Source organism: Leucoraja erinacea, chromosome 16 (genome assembly GCF_028641065.1).
Source record: "Leucoraja erinacea ecotype New England chromosome 16, Leri_hhj_1, whole genome shotgun sequence".
Taxonomy (NCBI): domain Eukaryota; kingdom Metazoa; phylum Chordata; class Chondrichthyes; order Rajiformes; family Rajidae; genus Leucoraja; species Leucoraja erinaceus.
The window spans coordinates 42,763,704-42,780,091 of record NC_073392.1 but is presented as its reverse complement, the minus strand read 5'-3'; the positions used below and the strand labels follow the sequence as shown (position 1 = coordinate 42,780,091).

At 38.4% G+C, this 16,388-nt stretch overlaps 1 protein-coding gene across 12 annotated transcripts in view; it reads left to right on the top strand.

The window, feature by feature from the left end:
* Window positions 1-16,388, top strand: part of atp2b2 (ATPase plasma membrane Ca2+ transporting 2) — an 840,804-nt gene that overhangs the window by 375,451 nt on the left and 448,965 nt on the right. Inside the window, exon 1 of one of the 12 annotated variants that reach the window (XM_055648253.1) lies at window positions 511-638. The exons of the other annotated variants lie outside the window; for them this stretch is intronic. The gene's annotated coding sequence lies outside the window, so the exon portion shown is untranslated. Of the gene's footprint in view, window positions 1-510; window positions 639-16,388 lie in introns of those variants that run through there. 12 annotated transcript variants of the gene reach the window in all.

The window sequence follows — 16,388 nt, the reverse complement described above, 5'->3', positions numbered from 1 at the left end:
ATTTGGGGCTATCAAAAAGCACATCATATTTTATGAGCTGTTTCTTGCATGCTGCGTATTGGCTGGGAACAGTGAAAGATTTTCTTTTAATTTCAGTGTGTTTCTGGTGCAATATTATCATGAATGATTTTGCCATCGTTTAATTATGTTTAACTCATTCAAAAAGCAATTGCCTTTTAAATAACCTCTGAAAGCGAACGCAAAAAGAGGAACCGTTATAATTGTAGATTCCTTATATTTCCTAGATTTAGTTATTCAGCCTGAAATATCCAGTGTTCACTTGTGTTACAAGTGACCCTGTCTGTTTATAGACAGAAAAACTGGAAGTGATGTATCTATTTATATTTTTTAGATGGAATGATTTGATTCCTGGTTTAGCATCTTCAGCGAGTGAATTCTATGGGCAGTGGGAATTCTCCAGGCATTCAGGGAGGGTGGCAGGAAAGCTGTCAATTTGTAGTCTGCAGTAGTTCAGTTCATCGTCTGTCCTTGGACTCCTGCTTCAGTGGCAGCTAAGTGGTTCTGCACAAGTCTAACCAGTGGCTCCGTAGTGCTCTAGATTATTAGATGCTCTAATGTCTTCTGGAAACATGGAGTTATCAGACAGATATGTCTAATGTATTGCTTTTATCTAAAAGGTAAGCATCAAAGCGAATAAGGCATGTTTTATTGATGTTTCTATTATCAGTAGGCATTTGTTCCTGTATACGTTACTGTCACATTATGGGGGTGGGGGAGGGGAGGGAGACTGAAAACAAACACTGTGAGGCAAGACTTTGCATTCCTTTTTCCTATACCTGCTTTTAATCTTTAAGTATTATTCCATGGCTTATGCCTCTTGCCTCTTAACATTCAAATGTTGTTTTTTTTGGCATCCTCTCATGTTTGTAACTGCAGTATATGAATTGCCACCTGCAGGGATGAACTGTACGCTTGCCCTGCAGTATAAGCAGTAGCATATTTCTGCATGATGGTATAGAGACAGCTAGTCCAGAACTGTATCATGCATCTGATTTTATGTTTTGCACCATGTATCAAATTTTACTTTGCATTAAATGAAAACTTGATTTAAAAGTGATTTTTTTTAAAAAAACCTGTCCTCTACTATTTCTAACAGGCTAATATTTTATTAATGACATGTATCCTGTGCACTTTTACTCAGGTGAAAAAACAATTGTTTTAATTCCATTGTGGGGAAGTTTGAGTGCTTTTCCTTGTTTCATGTGATATTTTCCTCTGCTGAGCCCTCTTATGCAGCATGCATTTATTTGGTGTATGTCGACCATGGGAGATTCTGGGCAGCATTCCATGTAACTAACCTTGTCAACTTTAATGTTGATTATTAAATGCCATACTTTACGGTAGTGCATCGAGCATAAACAGATCCATAATGGCTCGATAAGAGGAATCTTCTTTTCTTGCGGCTGAGTTTACAGTGACAGGCACCTGCTATTTCGACAATTTATTTTTCTGTCGGGTATTATCATCAATTGATAAAATTGTATTATTATTTTAGTATTTTGATGAACCTTTTGGTAAGACCATAATCATGTTTTTAAATTTTACCCCGTGGAATTTTGTGTTTCGAAAACCATTCTATATTCTTGTTCCCTAAATTTTTCGTCAATATGCACAGACTTTTGCCAATAGTATATACCATCTTCTGTCAGAGGATGAGCAGGTAACCTGGCTCTATAACTCTGTCAGTGCCATTCATGAATAGGCCACTAGGAGATGCACAAGAGTGGCATGGCTTGTCTCACTTTCCATTTTCCCCCCAACCTCCTGTGGGAAAAGGTTTCACAGCATCTTCCAAATGGTGTTCCATTTTAAACCAAATTTACTGAGGCCACTATTAACTCATTGAGCACCAGATATCCCATGTAATTATTCCATCAAATACAATGGAGGATTGTATGCAACACCAAATACTGGGTGTTCTAAATGCATTTCCTGGGTGAACATTAATGTTTATGTTTATTTTCTAAATGTCCATTTATTGATCAATGAACATTTCATGCCCAAGAACTTCACACTGTGAATATGAACACAATCAAAAGGGAATGATCAAGAATTAATCTCCATGTCATTCGAATATTCCTCTTGGCCTCAAGTCCTGTCAGATCTGCGATAGATATTTGATGTTGGTTAGACATTGTGGCGCATTGTGATTTATAACATGTCAGATCTTAAGTACATATTCTGCATTTTGTTTCTTTCCTTTTTTTTTATCATGCATGCCTGAAAAGCCTCATCAGTGCTTGATGATCCTAATGGCTTAGCTGAGATTGCAAGCTTGGCAATAGAGACTCACTGACCCATAACCATATCCTAATGCTGTGTGGCCCGCAGCTGATCAATATCATCACTTCCCACCTTCTATTGAAAGTTATTTCGAAAGAAAATGCATTTGCCCATTGAAAAAATGCACATGGAGAGGCACTGCCAACCTCACACAATTTAATGCCTTAGCATTGGAAAATTAAATATACTTCTTAAAAATGCAGCATTGCAGAAGTTGGTTTGAAAATAATCATAATTTCAAATATTTGTACCGTTTTGATGCTAAATGTACCATCGGAAAACTGTGATGGGAATCACAATGGCCAGGATAGAGCTCCAAATACAGTGTCTTATTTGAAAGAAGTTATTACCATTCTGTGGATGAAGGCTATTAAGACGAGTAATGTTCCAGTTTGTCGTTTTGGACATGTGAAATCAAGTGGATGATAATAAATCTAAATAGCCTTTGAGCCTCTAATCGATGGTGCCCAGAAATATGCTAATCCTGACCAAAGTTCAGGTGATATTTGAAAGGAAGAGAAGGCAGACATGACATATAACTTGAATGTATATTTTTCCATAAATGAAGATGTTTAAAACATTCAATTTTTGAACTTCCACAATTATTTTGATGTTCTTTCTCATTGTCAGCTAATTTGTTCTTTCCTGAATGTTATAGTTTGAGTTGATAAAGAACAGCGATGATACAGTCCTCTGTTAATCTGATCAGGAGCAGTGATACATGGTAAAGTACTGGAGAGCTATTTTATCATGACCTGGAATTTAATCTGAGCGGGTTAAAGGAGCTGTTTCTGAGCCGGTTCCTATTTCTGTATCCCAATGAAATTGTGGCAATTTCTGTGAAAAGATTTTGTCATGGTTGGTTCAGATCTTACAATCTACTGCATGATGATGCAATCAGGCTGCATGTTATGGCTCTCGAAAGGACGCTGGGGGTGAAAATATAGCGTAATAACAGTTTATTGAGATGTGGATCTGCCTAAAAATGTTATTCAAATGATACGCTTATTTCAGCATTCATGTATGTGTTCTATGGATTAAAAAAGTATATGTTTTATGACATCGATATATATTGTGTTCTGGACACAGTGTTGATGCAAACAACCGAGAGAGGTGCTTTTGTAGATGCCATATTATAGTACTAAACCAACTTTATTTTACGATCCATTATGAGAATACCTACACAAAGGACAACCAGGTGTATTTTCCAACATGTATCATTTATGAAATAATCTTAATGATTTAGCAGGAATGCAGACTCTAATTCCATTTGAACAGGTCTAAATTTGGAAAATCGAGTGGTTTTGCATGCAGCCGTGGCCTTTTTGCAAGCCCATTGACAGTCTGCAATTAAATGAAAGCCGTTCGTAGCTTCTCCATTAGTACAGAACACAGAATATAACGAATCTATTTATAACGCAATGCTTTATAGCACCTAACGGCAAAATTACAAAGAGAACTAATGTATTTTAATTCTGATTTCAAATATCAGACTTCTAGAAATGCCCATTACATCAAATGCTTGATTGGAAAGTGCAACCAGGCATACAATGTGCATTTAGGCATTCCACGTGACAGGCATCACTGACAAATCTGCAGGCAAACATACCTGCGCTTAACATTTTGAACCTTATGTGAGCAGATTTTTATTATTTAAAAAACAAAACAATTGAAACTTAAACAAAAGAAGTCTTGACGATGTGTAACGATAAACAGAGATCAGGGTTGGGATGCCAAAAGAGAGGCATAGTGTGAGTGTGGTCAGATGAGCTGAGCTACTCAATGTAACCAATGTGAGCAACTAACTTAATCCCAAATATAGCTGCCAAAATAACATTGAGTTTATTGTGCACATTTTTATTTGGTCATGCTTCAACGTGTGACAAGGACTTGTGGATTCCAAATTTGCACATCTTGTGGGTTGATTTACACATTTGTTGTTAACTTTGTGAAAATGGCAGCCTGCCCTCTATCAAGTTCCTGAATTGGTGCTTTACTTGCCAATTAAGCTCTCTGCAGGCAGTTGGGGCTGCGACTTAACAACATAATAACCACTTTGATGATAGATTCATATTCCTCCGATACAGCCTAGCCTCGAAAGTGAATAGCAGAAACCATGTCATCTAATTTTGACGTGTAAATTCTTGCAGATTTGTAAAGTTTATTTATTTTTCTTATTTTATAGTCTTCTTTGCTTAATCTGATCTTTCTTGCTCTGTCTGGTTCTTCTTTTGCACCTGATTGGACCTTTTTTTCACTCTCTTTGTGATCCTGAGTTTTTTGGCCTGGTCCTTCAATATCATTAAAAAAATATATATATACGACTGATCCTGTCTTTCAACCACGTTCCAGATGCCTGTTTCTTTTGCTATGGTAAAATCAGGTTGCAACTGCAGCAGCAACAACTTGAACTTGTATAGCATCTGTCACAGACCGAAACTTCCCAGGGCACTTCACAGATGAGTAATCAAACAAAATTTGATAGCAAGCAATGTGAGGAGATGCCAGAATAGATGACAGAAAAATGTAAGAATGAAACAAAACACATGAAACGCTGGAATAACCTCTTTAGTCAGAGGGTAGTAAATCTTTGGAATTCATTGCCACAGAAGGCCAAGTCAATGGATATTTTTAAGGCAGAGATTGACAGATTCTTGATTAGTATGGATGACAGGGGTTATGGGGAGAAGGCAGGAGAATGGAGATGAGAGGGAAAGGTAGATCAGCCCTGATTGAATGGCAGAGTAGCCATGATGGGCTGAATGGCCTAATTCCTCTCCTATAACATTATTAGCTTATGAACGGGTCAGGCTATATCTCTGAAAGATGTGGATCAGCAATGTTTCAGGTTGGGACCCTTATTCAGCAGGGTCCCGAACCATGGCATTAACTATCCATGTCTTCCAGAGGTGTCGCCCAACCCGCTGAGTTATTTTTTGGGGGGAAAACTAGCATCAGCAGGTCCTCATGTCTCCTGAAAATTTAAGAAGCTGCTTCAAGCCCAATGGCAGAAAGCTTTGGGGAGAGAATTCCAGAATTTCTTGCAGAAGCTGAAGGCACAACTGCGAAGGATTGGGTGAATGGACTGTTGGATTCTGCAGTGTTCAGAATTGGAGATCCACAGGGAAGCTAGGAGGATAGGAGAACTGAAGTGGTTTAGGGTGAAAGAAGAGGTGATTCTGAGATGTGCTTTGGAAAGAACCGTTTTAATCAAGGCAATGCTTAAGTTAGAAAGCAGAGGAATAATAGGTAAATGGAACAGCGCACGTAATGGTAAAGATGTGGGAGTTTGGAATTGGCACAAGTTTATAGATCACAGCGAACTGGAGCACGTTGGGATGGTCATCTGGACGTGTAAATAGGATGGGTGCAGGTTTCAGCAGCAGTTGAACTGAGGCAAAGCTGAAATCAGGTGAGGTGAAAACAATCTTCCTATGAGTTCACAGGATGCATGGTCAGATAATGTCAAATAAGCTACAAACAGTCCTTTATGGCCTCAGACATTTGCTAGGATGTGGGGGAGAGGTAGGGAGTGGAGTTCGCAGCATATCGTGCTGATAAAAGCGTTAGTCTTAGCAATAAGAAAGTAGACACAAAATGCTGGAGTAACTCAGCGGGACAGGCAGCATCTCTGGAGAGAAGGAATGGGTAACGTTTCGGGTCGAGACCCTTCTTCAGACTGACAACATTTTGCCAGTCTTAACAATATTTAGTTGAAGGAAATTTCTTCTCCAATATTAGATGTCAGAAGCACAGAGAGTTTAGACTCATGCACGGCAATGTTCTTTTAATGGAAGCTGAAAGAAAAAAGAGTAATTTGAGTAATTAGTGTGCAATAATGTGAGATTTCAGCTAAATCTAGGACAGTATTTGGAAACAAGCTGCAATATCTCTTTGCTGGCTTCCTCTATGGCAATTGAAACAACAAAAATAGATGATTCTGCTACTGTCCTACATAGGTTTTCCATTTTAAAATTGTGACTATACAGAAAGCTTAAGGCACCCATTTCCTCGTATCTTTAGCTTGGCCTCATTTCTCCTGCAATGCATGGTTCATTTTCAATCTCACAGACCTTATTACCATGTCAGTCCCTCTTCTCAAAATGGTTGACTGCTAAGGTTAGTGGATCACCTAGATAAAGGTGTTCTGTGCTAAATATATCGATGCATTTATTTTAAGTGTCAAATGCTCTGCAGGGAATGAGAACACCAAGTAGAGAGACTGCAAGTGTGCCTGAATGTAACAGAGTTATGGGCCTGCCATGTATATTCTTTTAACAGCTCATTAAGTAGAATTGTTTCCATGGAATGAGGAATCTTTTTCTTTAGAACCTATATATTGTTAATATTTTGTTATTTGCCAATTATTAACCAAATTTCTGGGAATAGGTCCTAAATTACAGTAAAAATGAAGCCCATCAACAGAATGGAAAGTAATATACGAATGAAATAGTAGAAATAATTTTCTTCAGAAATACCATCCCATAGAATAAAGGAATTGCTCACTGGTGCAAGTCTGCTGAGCGATATTTAGCTTTAAAAAATGAAGTGAATTGCTCATCTGCGGGATTCACGAACCAAATTATTTTGGAGGATTTCATGAACTAACCTGCGTAATTCATTAATTGGAAGTATCAATTTGCAGTGGTTTTGTGGAGTAGCGTTTGAGGGAAAAAAAACCTTCAACGTGTTTTGGTAATAAGGTTGAAATATAGTCGAGTTCAAGCCTACAGTAAATATAAATGCAAGGGTCGCAGCAGTATGGCAGCTAACAAGTTGTTTTGCAATGCAAGTGAGATTTGCAGAAGGTGTCACTACAAAAATTTATTGTCAACAGCTTGTCTGTGCAAAAGCTGGGCCGGTAATAGAATGCAGCGTGGGTGGTTGGTTGGTGAGCTATTGCTTGAACAGTTATATCAACAGCAGTTTTCATTACTGTAAAAGGCTTTTATAATCAGACACTTTACAATATCCTAAATTCCATATTCCATTGGATATAATTGAAGTGCTTAAAATGTGACGTAAAAGCATTAGAAAAAGGAATATTTTGCTTAAACTATTTATGATTCAGGAATTGGCAGCGTGCAAAAAGCAATCAGCTCGTTCAAAATTTCATTTTGACTTGCCAGAAAAAAATAATTGCGATAAAATCATATGCAAATCCAGTCTAACATTCATGGAATTAAATAAGCAGTGGCCAAAGTCAGCAAAAATCTGTTTGGTATTTAGTTTTGCATTTCATTTATTTTACATAGGCTTTCTGATGGAAATGTGTTTCTTTCTGTCACAGTAATTGTGTAAGTAGAATTAATTAATGTTTCTTTTTACTGACAGATGGACAAATTAAGAATTGATCAATCTAGGAATGTTTACCATTTATTGATTTGTCCTCGTTATGAATGCATTGTCCAAAATATTGTTGACTGCCTTGAGCATTGAGAAGAAATCTAGCTTGTATGTAGGCCAGATCATTATATTTTCCTGAGTAATATTAATTAAATGCTCTTCAATTAATCAATGTGGATCATACACTGCGTTCCCTCAGCATTCAAGTTTGTCTCTTTGCTTACTTCTCTGCCTACTTCACCAAGTATTATAATACGGGCATTAAAATTTGCAGTATGCCAAGTATACTGCCAAGAATGATAATTCTATATAATTAGTTAGAGGCATAGCATTCCTTGACTTTCCTGCCATTCAGGGATTCAGAATACAGATTGACTGCATGCAAGTAAGCTATGATGCAATGTGAAAGTTCATGATGGAGTTTTACTGTGATCGGGACACCAAGGACATTGTGTGGATTTACAAATGACCCAAAGTGTCCATTGGGTTTCATATTCATGGAATCACGAGATGAAACTGTTCTGCATTTCAGGAGTTTAAAAAAATGTTCTCCAATTAGTCCCATTTCCTTGTTTAAGAGGGAACTGCAGATGCTGGAGAATCGAAGGTTACACAGAAAAGCTGGAGAAACTCAGCGGGTACAGCAGCATCTATGGAGCGAAGGAAATAGGCAACGTTTCGGGCCGAAACCCGAAGGGTTTCGGCCCGAAACGTTGCCTATTTCCTTCGCTCCATAGATGCTGCTGCACCCGCTGAGTTTCTCCAGCTTTTCTGTGTAACAGTCCCATTTCCTTCATCCTTTTCTCATTGTTTGTATTTATTTTTTGCCTCAAAGTATTTATCTGATTCCTTTTCCAAAGCTTCGATCGAATTTGTATCTGTTTCTGTCATCCTCCTGCATAAAACCTTGCTGTGGTCAATAATTGAAGAAATAACCAACAGGCAACTTTGCAGCTCAAAATTGGCAGTCAAGCAGCAAAAGCAGGACCTTTCACAAAGTCTGAATGAATGAATGAATGAATGAATGAATGTATGAATGAATTGAAGTTAGGTCTTTATTCTCTGGAGCGCAGAAGGTTAAGGGGGGGACTTGATAGAGGTCTTTAAAATGATGAGAGGGATAGACAGAGTTGATGTGGACAAGCTTTTCCCTTTGAGAATAGGGAAGATTCAAACAAGAGGACATGACTTCAGAATTAAGGGACAGAAGTTTAGGGGTAATATGAGGGGGAACTTCTTTACTCAGAGAGTGGTAGCGGTGTGGAATGAGCTTCCAGTGGAAGTGGTGGAGGCAGGTTCATTGGTATCATTTAAAAATAAATTGGATAGGCATATGGATGAGAAGGGAATGGAGGGTTATGGTACGAGTGCAGGCAGGTGGGACTAAGGGGAAAAAAAGTTGTTCGGCACGGACTTGTAGGGCCGAGATGGCCTGTTTCTGTGCTGTTATTGTTATATTGTTAATGATGAATGATGAAGAAATTGTCAACATTTATTTATATTGACAAGAGAGAGCTAGATAGGGCTCTTAAAAATGATCACATTGAATGGTGGTGCTGGCTCGAAATGCCAAATGGCCTACTCCTGCACCTATTGTCTATTGTCTATTACAAATAGAATGCTGTTATTTCAGAAATGGAAATCTGGAATAATAATTTATCTGTTCCGTGATGTATCTAAAGACGTTACTGGATATTGGTGACCTACTTAGAACTTCATTAATTCTGATTATATCACCAAGGACATTCAGTAGAATTAGAAGATAATCAGTCTTTTTGGATTTAATTATAACAACCTTCAACCTCTCATTCTCCATTCATTGAAGTAATTCTCCAAAACTATACTAAATTAGACATTAAGATTACATTTAGTAAAGTGCATGAATCCATAAATTTACTCTGAACATGGATATTTCAAGGGAGAAAAAGGCACCAGAACTCCAAAAATAGATTATTTCATTTTGGTTAAAAAGGATTAAAGGTTGTGCAAAGAAGCACAAAATGTAATTGCACGGCAGTAGTTAGACAATATCAGATACAAGTTTGATTAGGGTCATTACACATTCTCTAAAAATGTAGTTTTGTGAGGACTTATTTTTTTATTATTGCTTACTCTAATTAAAAGGTTCTAATGACTGTTTTCACAGCAGAGATTATTCCATTGGGCAGTGCAAAAAAACAGTACATACTTGATCTTTGAATCATACCATAGAGGGAGTACAGAGAAGGTTCACCAGACTGATTCCTGGGATTCAGGACTTTAATATGAAGAAAGACTGGATAGACTCGGCTTGTACTCGCTAGAATTTAGAAGATTGAGTGGGGATCTTATAGAAATGTACAAAATTCTTAAGGGGTTGGACAGGCTAGATGCAGGAAGATTGTTCCCGATGTTGGGGAAGTCCAGAACAAGGGGTCACACTTTAAAGATAAGGGGGAAATCTTTTAGGACCGAGATGAGAAAATCATTTTTCACACAGAAAGTGGTGAATCTCTGGAATTCTCTGCCACAGAAGGTAGTTGAGGCCAGTTCATTGGCTATATTTAAGAGGGAGTTAGATGTGGCCCTTGTGGCTAAAGGGATCAGGGGGTATGGAGAGAAGGCAGGTACAGGATACTGAGTTGGATGATCAGCCATGATCATATTGAATGGCGGTGCAGGCTAGAAGGGCTGAATGGCTTACTCCTGCACCTATTTTCTATGTTTCTATGTTTAAAGTAAAACTTTTCATATCAGTTTAAAGAAGCAGCCAGCACTAGAGAGCCAATTAATTTTACTGATATTCATGATATATCTTCCTACTGTTCATGCATGTAGACTAAAGTTATATAACACCAAACTTTACTGCATGGCATCTTTGCATTGCATTCCTGTATATTTGGAAAGGACCATAGAGTTTTATCTATCAATTAGTAAATTAGTGTAATCTAATTTAAAAATATTTCCAGGCCTATGATGTTCTCAGCTCAGCCTCCAAAAAATGTAAAAGTCAAGTTTGAAATCAATTTTTACTGGCAGTCATTAAATATTTATTTTAAATAATTCAAAATCCCATTCCTTCCTTTGCTTCATTGATGTAGTGGTAAAGCTTGGACTGCATGGCATTGCCATTCATTACAGGAAGGCAATGACTTCTCCCCAACCCTTCTGTCCGAATCTGGAAATGTCACCTTTAGGAATCAGTGACTCGTAAACTGAGTAAAACATAAATCATCTTAGCATCTACCCTGTGGGATTTTCCATTTACTGCCAAACTTTTTTTAATTCTTGGTTTTATCCTTTGTCGTCTCCTTCCTTCACCCTTTATATGGCCAAACTTTTTACTGCAGCCAAGGAGCATCCTCCAAGAAGGAAGATCTGCAGGGTTTAATCAGACAATACATCTCTCTAAATTAATAGTATTGCAGGTAATTGGTGGAACATGAATACAAACGATGACACAAGGTGCTGAATTAACTTGTCTGGTCAGGCAGCTTCGCTGGAGAAAATGGATGAGCGTCAGTTCCCTACCCAAAAATTTCACCTGTCCATGTTCTCCCGAAATGCTGCGTGACCCACTGAGTTACTCCAGCACTGTGTGATTTTTTTTTTGGTAAACCAGCATCTGCAGTTCTTTGTTTCTAAGTGGACACAATAGAGCCAGAGCAGCTGCCTGCACTCATCCCCAGAGGTAGCACTCTGATTTGGGCAATCAATGCTTTCTCAGCTGGAATGTGATGAAATCTGAATGTACACTCACAAAGTCCAATTACCGTTTTCAGAGATGCATTGATTAGTCAAGAAAGGCAGGCATGGATTTGGTAGGGGAAGTTTGTAGGAGAATAACTTCAGTTGAATCTTTTGAGATCAATAAGAGGATTTATAAAAGAAGCACAGAAGAAGCAAACAACATAGATTTTGGCCAAAGTCCCACATGACACTTTGTTCAGAAAGTAAAAGTCTATGGGAATTGTAAATGACAAATTGGATCAAAATCAGGAAGCACACAAAGTCCAGTTGTTGTGTGTTTTCATGTTGTTTGCCTTGGGAATTCTACAGAGCACCTTTCCATGTCCCCTGATTATATCATTATCCAATTTATTGATGTCCATTCTTAACTGCCCCTAAATTGTGGAGGTAGATGGCAATTAACTCAATGGAACATGGACACCAGGTCAGAACACTAAGTTCTGGTTATGTTAGTGAACCAAAGATGGTTTTAATAACAATCCAGTTTGGGTCAAGTCAAGTTGAGCTTATTGTCAAATGCACAATCGTGGTAAGGTACGGGTACAATGTAAACCTTGTTTGCTGCAGCATCATCGCAACATAGATTTACATGAAATCACAAATTATACAGAAATCCATTGACTGAGATCCATTGCTTTTGTTGAGATTTAATCATTTGAATTGAATTGAAATGAGGCAGTTGCCATGGATGGTTTCAAACTTGTATTTCAGGATCAATGATCTAAACTAATATCTTCACTGCAATGCTACATTTCTCACAATTCTTAAGAATAAATAATTCAGATTTAAATGTGGTTTGAGATTTTTTTTGAGAAAATACCCAAATTGGCAAGGTGGATGATCATGAAGGTAAGCTGTACATTATTGGAAAAAAATCTATGGACTGGTCTTGTAGATGCAGAGTACTTAATTGATTTTGATCCATCGAATACGCATGGTACGTTTGATGAAAATAAGGGATAAAATGCATATTTATGGTAGGATGCTGAGAGGAGTGTGTGCACAAGCTCCCGAAAGGAAATAGTTTAGGCAGCTAAGACTGAATACTTTATTCAAACAGTTTTAGAATGCATAAGTGAAAAGGTTGTGCTGGATAGAACAGTAGTAGGCTCACAGTTCCAATCTCCACCATTCTGATTGCAATAGAAAGGGAACTGAAGAGGTTTGAGGATGTCGCTCATCTTGTTGAAAGTTAGCCATGAGTAAATACTGCATAGAATGTCTGTTATCTTTGGTCTAGAGAATGCTAAGGGGAAATGTAATGACGCTGTATAAAATAAGGACAAATCTATTTAGAATATAATGGAAGGACTGATATCCCTTAGATGGGAGTGAGAAAAGTGAACTTATGCAGTCGTCATGAGATAGTAATCGTGCACCATCTTAAAACAAGTTATTTAATTATGCATTTCAAATGTTGTACTGTACAAGGCATTGACCATGAATTGGAAAGAAGAAATTGGTATTTAATTCTGTGGCCTTGCCCAAAATCATCTATTGCAGTAATGCACTAATTCAACAATGGTACATATAAATCCGAACTCTCACACCTCAGTTGTTTCTGATCCATGGTTCTCCATCATGGTTTACTGCGGTTATCAAAACTTGGGAAATAAATCAGGATAATATAACATTCATTTGAATTCAAAGAACATGTGCAATATTTGTTATATACCAGATGACTAGCCCATCAAAATTTCAACATGTAGTATACATGTGAAAGCTTTTCTGCTGGCAGCACATCTTGAAAATGTAAGCTTGGGAAATGCCAACGAAGGGCAAAATTACCCCAAGAGACACAAAAAGCTGGAGTAACTCAGCGGCTCAGGCATCATCTCTGGAGAGAAGGAAGGGACTCGACCCGAAATGTCACCCATTACTTGTCTCCAGAGATGCTGCCTGTCCCGCTGAGTCACTCCAGCTTTTTGTGCCTATCTTCGGTTTAAATGGGCATCTGCAGTTCTTTCCTACACTCAAGAGACAGGGATGTTCTGTGAAAATGAAATGACTTTTCCTTGAGAGAGACGTTTCCAATTTCAAACCATGAATAGGTAAAGCATTGAGAAAAAGGAGATCCATCTGTGAGAAACCATTCTTATTATCTCATTCCTCTGCCGATGCTATGAATAGAACCTTTGACATGTCATAGTAGAATGAAAAGTCAGTAAAAATAAATAACTAATGAAGGAGATGGAAGTAGATGAACAGCTGCCTCTTTCACCTTTCCGTTGCAGTTTTTAAAAAGTATTTTCTAAATTGCCACAATACCATCCCAAGCCCCAAGCCCCCCCCCCCCCCCCCCCCCCCCCCCCCATATATTCAGTGAGAGCTTTGGCAATATCCATGAGCCAGGCAGTATCCACATTTGAACCCATTGTTTTATCTGCATTATAAGAAATAATTGAGATGAGCCTTCTCCAAAGGTTTCTTGAACTGAGAATTTGTGACTATTAAAAGCCAACAGTTTCTCATCCTCCCTCCTGCCTACCCTTGCCACTCTTTAGGCTCATTCATGATGAGTAAGAGATATGTTGGTTTAGACTGTGTGCAAAATGTGATTCCTGTTGGCATTGCTTGCCTGAAATTACTTCCGTGAAATCTGGGAAAGCGTTCCATTTTCTCCTTGGGTGCAGTTACAAAGCTCTGAATGGGAGCAGTTCCTAATCCACACAATGAAGTGGTGTAGGTTAGTTACAACAAACGTTACTCATAAAATACCATTTAAAGGGACGTCTATTTTCAACTGGCAATGACCTATCTCCAGAATTAAAAAATCATTAAACATGGGAAATAATTTAAAACATTTTTTCAACAAGTAAAAAACTAAAACTGCTCAAAAACTCTTCAAATAACATAAAATAAATGAACCTCAAATAATTGAAAACCTTACTTTTTTTTCTCATAGACTTGCAGTCTCTATGTGTAAGTCGATGGAGGATTTTAGAGCCAGTTTTCTCAATGTAAATATTAGAGAATTCCAGCACTGGGAAATGACTAGTGGAGTTCTAAGTTGAAATACTATGGCAGTGTCTGGAAACATACCAGGATATACACTGAGAAATTACTGCAGTTCCATGAGGAGACACTGACATTTACCAGCAAAATCTGGGCAATACTTTGGTTCAACACATTTCTGAAAATCTGCTTGCAGAAGCTTAAACCTACAATGAGTAAAGGGGTCGGGTACTCTTATTTCACCATTTGTGTGCAGTTCTGCAAAAACCTGATCAGTCATTTTTGATGGATCCTGATCATGGGTAAAAGTTGTACACCAGGAAAAGTGTATGTTACAATATGTTGTAGCTTGCGTTGTGTGGAGTTATACATCATGGAAAACAGGCTCTTCAGCCCTACACATCTATGATAATCCAGGGGGTTACTGGAGCTAATCCCATGTGTGTCCGTTTAACCATATCCCCCCTTTTTTATTCATGTACATTTGTAAATGTCTTTTTAATGTTGTATCTATTTGGGCACTCTCACAGCTGGGGTGGTGACAAAGTTCTCATGAAGGGGAAGTAGGGTCGCATGCATTGGTGGAGTACGGATTTGATGCCCATTTCACTTGTGTCTTTTGGTGAATGATGTTGCAACAGCTCCATCATTATTCAAAATTCCATCACCTTAAAAAAAACATCTGGGAGATATGAAGGTCGGGAGGATTTAAGAAAATCCAGTCTGGTCATATCTGCAGTGAGGGCAGATATGTTGGAATCCGAAGCCAAAAAATAAAAGATACTGGAGCATTTAGTGGGACAGCCCTTGTCTTGGGTCGTGACTCAACGATTACAGGCGGTCACCAGCATAAAGCGGAGCGGTGGGGGAGAGGATGTTAGCAAGTAATTTGCAGATACAGATGAAGAGGCAGATGAGGTTAGGTGAGGAAGGGAGGAACATGACTGAGAAATGATAAATGGAGAACAAAAGGCTGTCAGATTCTGGAATTTGATAGGAAAGGAAAGGAAAGGAAGAATGTAATTGAATAAGTGAATGGTGGGAGATAGGAACAGGTGAGCCGTGGGGATGGGGCGGATTCTGTAGGACGAGTGTTTGGGTAAGGGTCTTTTGAAATGGGGGGAGGGGTGCAGGGGAGGGCAGAACGGGGTTTGGCCTGAGTCATACACAAATGTATCAAATTAAAGACTGTGGTGAGGACATTGAAAATGCTGAAGAAAGGCAAATTGCACCCCCTGTGTCCTGCTGACGAGGGGGAAAACTGCAACAGGGTGAATTTTGTTTTTCTTCACAAAAAAAACTGCAGTTTTGCTGCAGATCTCAAACAGAACGATGGAGGTTCGTTTTTCACAAAGCTGTTAAAGTGGAGGAAGTTAGCATACAATTCCAGCAAAGAAGCAACATAACCGAACAATAGCTAAAGACTGATGAAACAATTATCTGACTCTGACCAGAAGATGTGGCCAATTGTGTACAGGTCAGGTGAAATGCAACCAGAATCTTCTATATGGAGATTGTGAATTGGTGAAAAGTGAAAGCATTTGAATTTCATGCTCAACCGACTGGTGAAGGTAATGAAACCTCCTTAATAAAATACAAAACTGGATCCAAATCAGTGGTAGTCACCTGAAACCTACTGAAGGAATTAATTTAAGATTCCATAGTTAAAGGATGGTTCACTTTGTACCATTGTAATTTTTTAATGATAGGTATTTATACAATTCTGGCTCAGACAAACATTAGAATTGGAAACAGGAACTGATCACCTGGTTTCTTCAGTCTGTTCCAGTATTCAATCAGTTTGATTGAAAGATCGAAAGATACAGCATGGAAACAGGCCCACTAATCCACACCAGCTTTTGTTCCCATGCTCACACTAGTTCCCTGTTATCCCAATTTTGCACCCACTCCATGCACACCCTGCGCAATTTACAGCGACCTGGTTGTTGAACTGACTGAGTGAGCAAGTTGAATGAGTGCAGGTATGTTAGATGATTTAAGGCTGGAGGAGACTGGAAGGTCAAAGCCATGGAAGAATTTGGAGTTGTACAGAT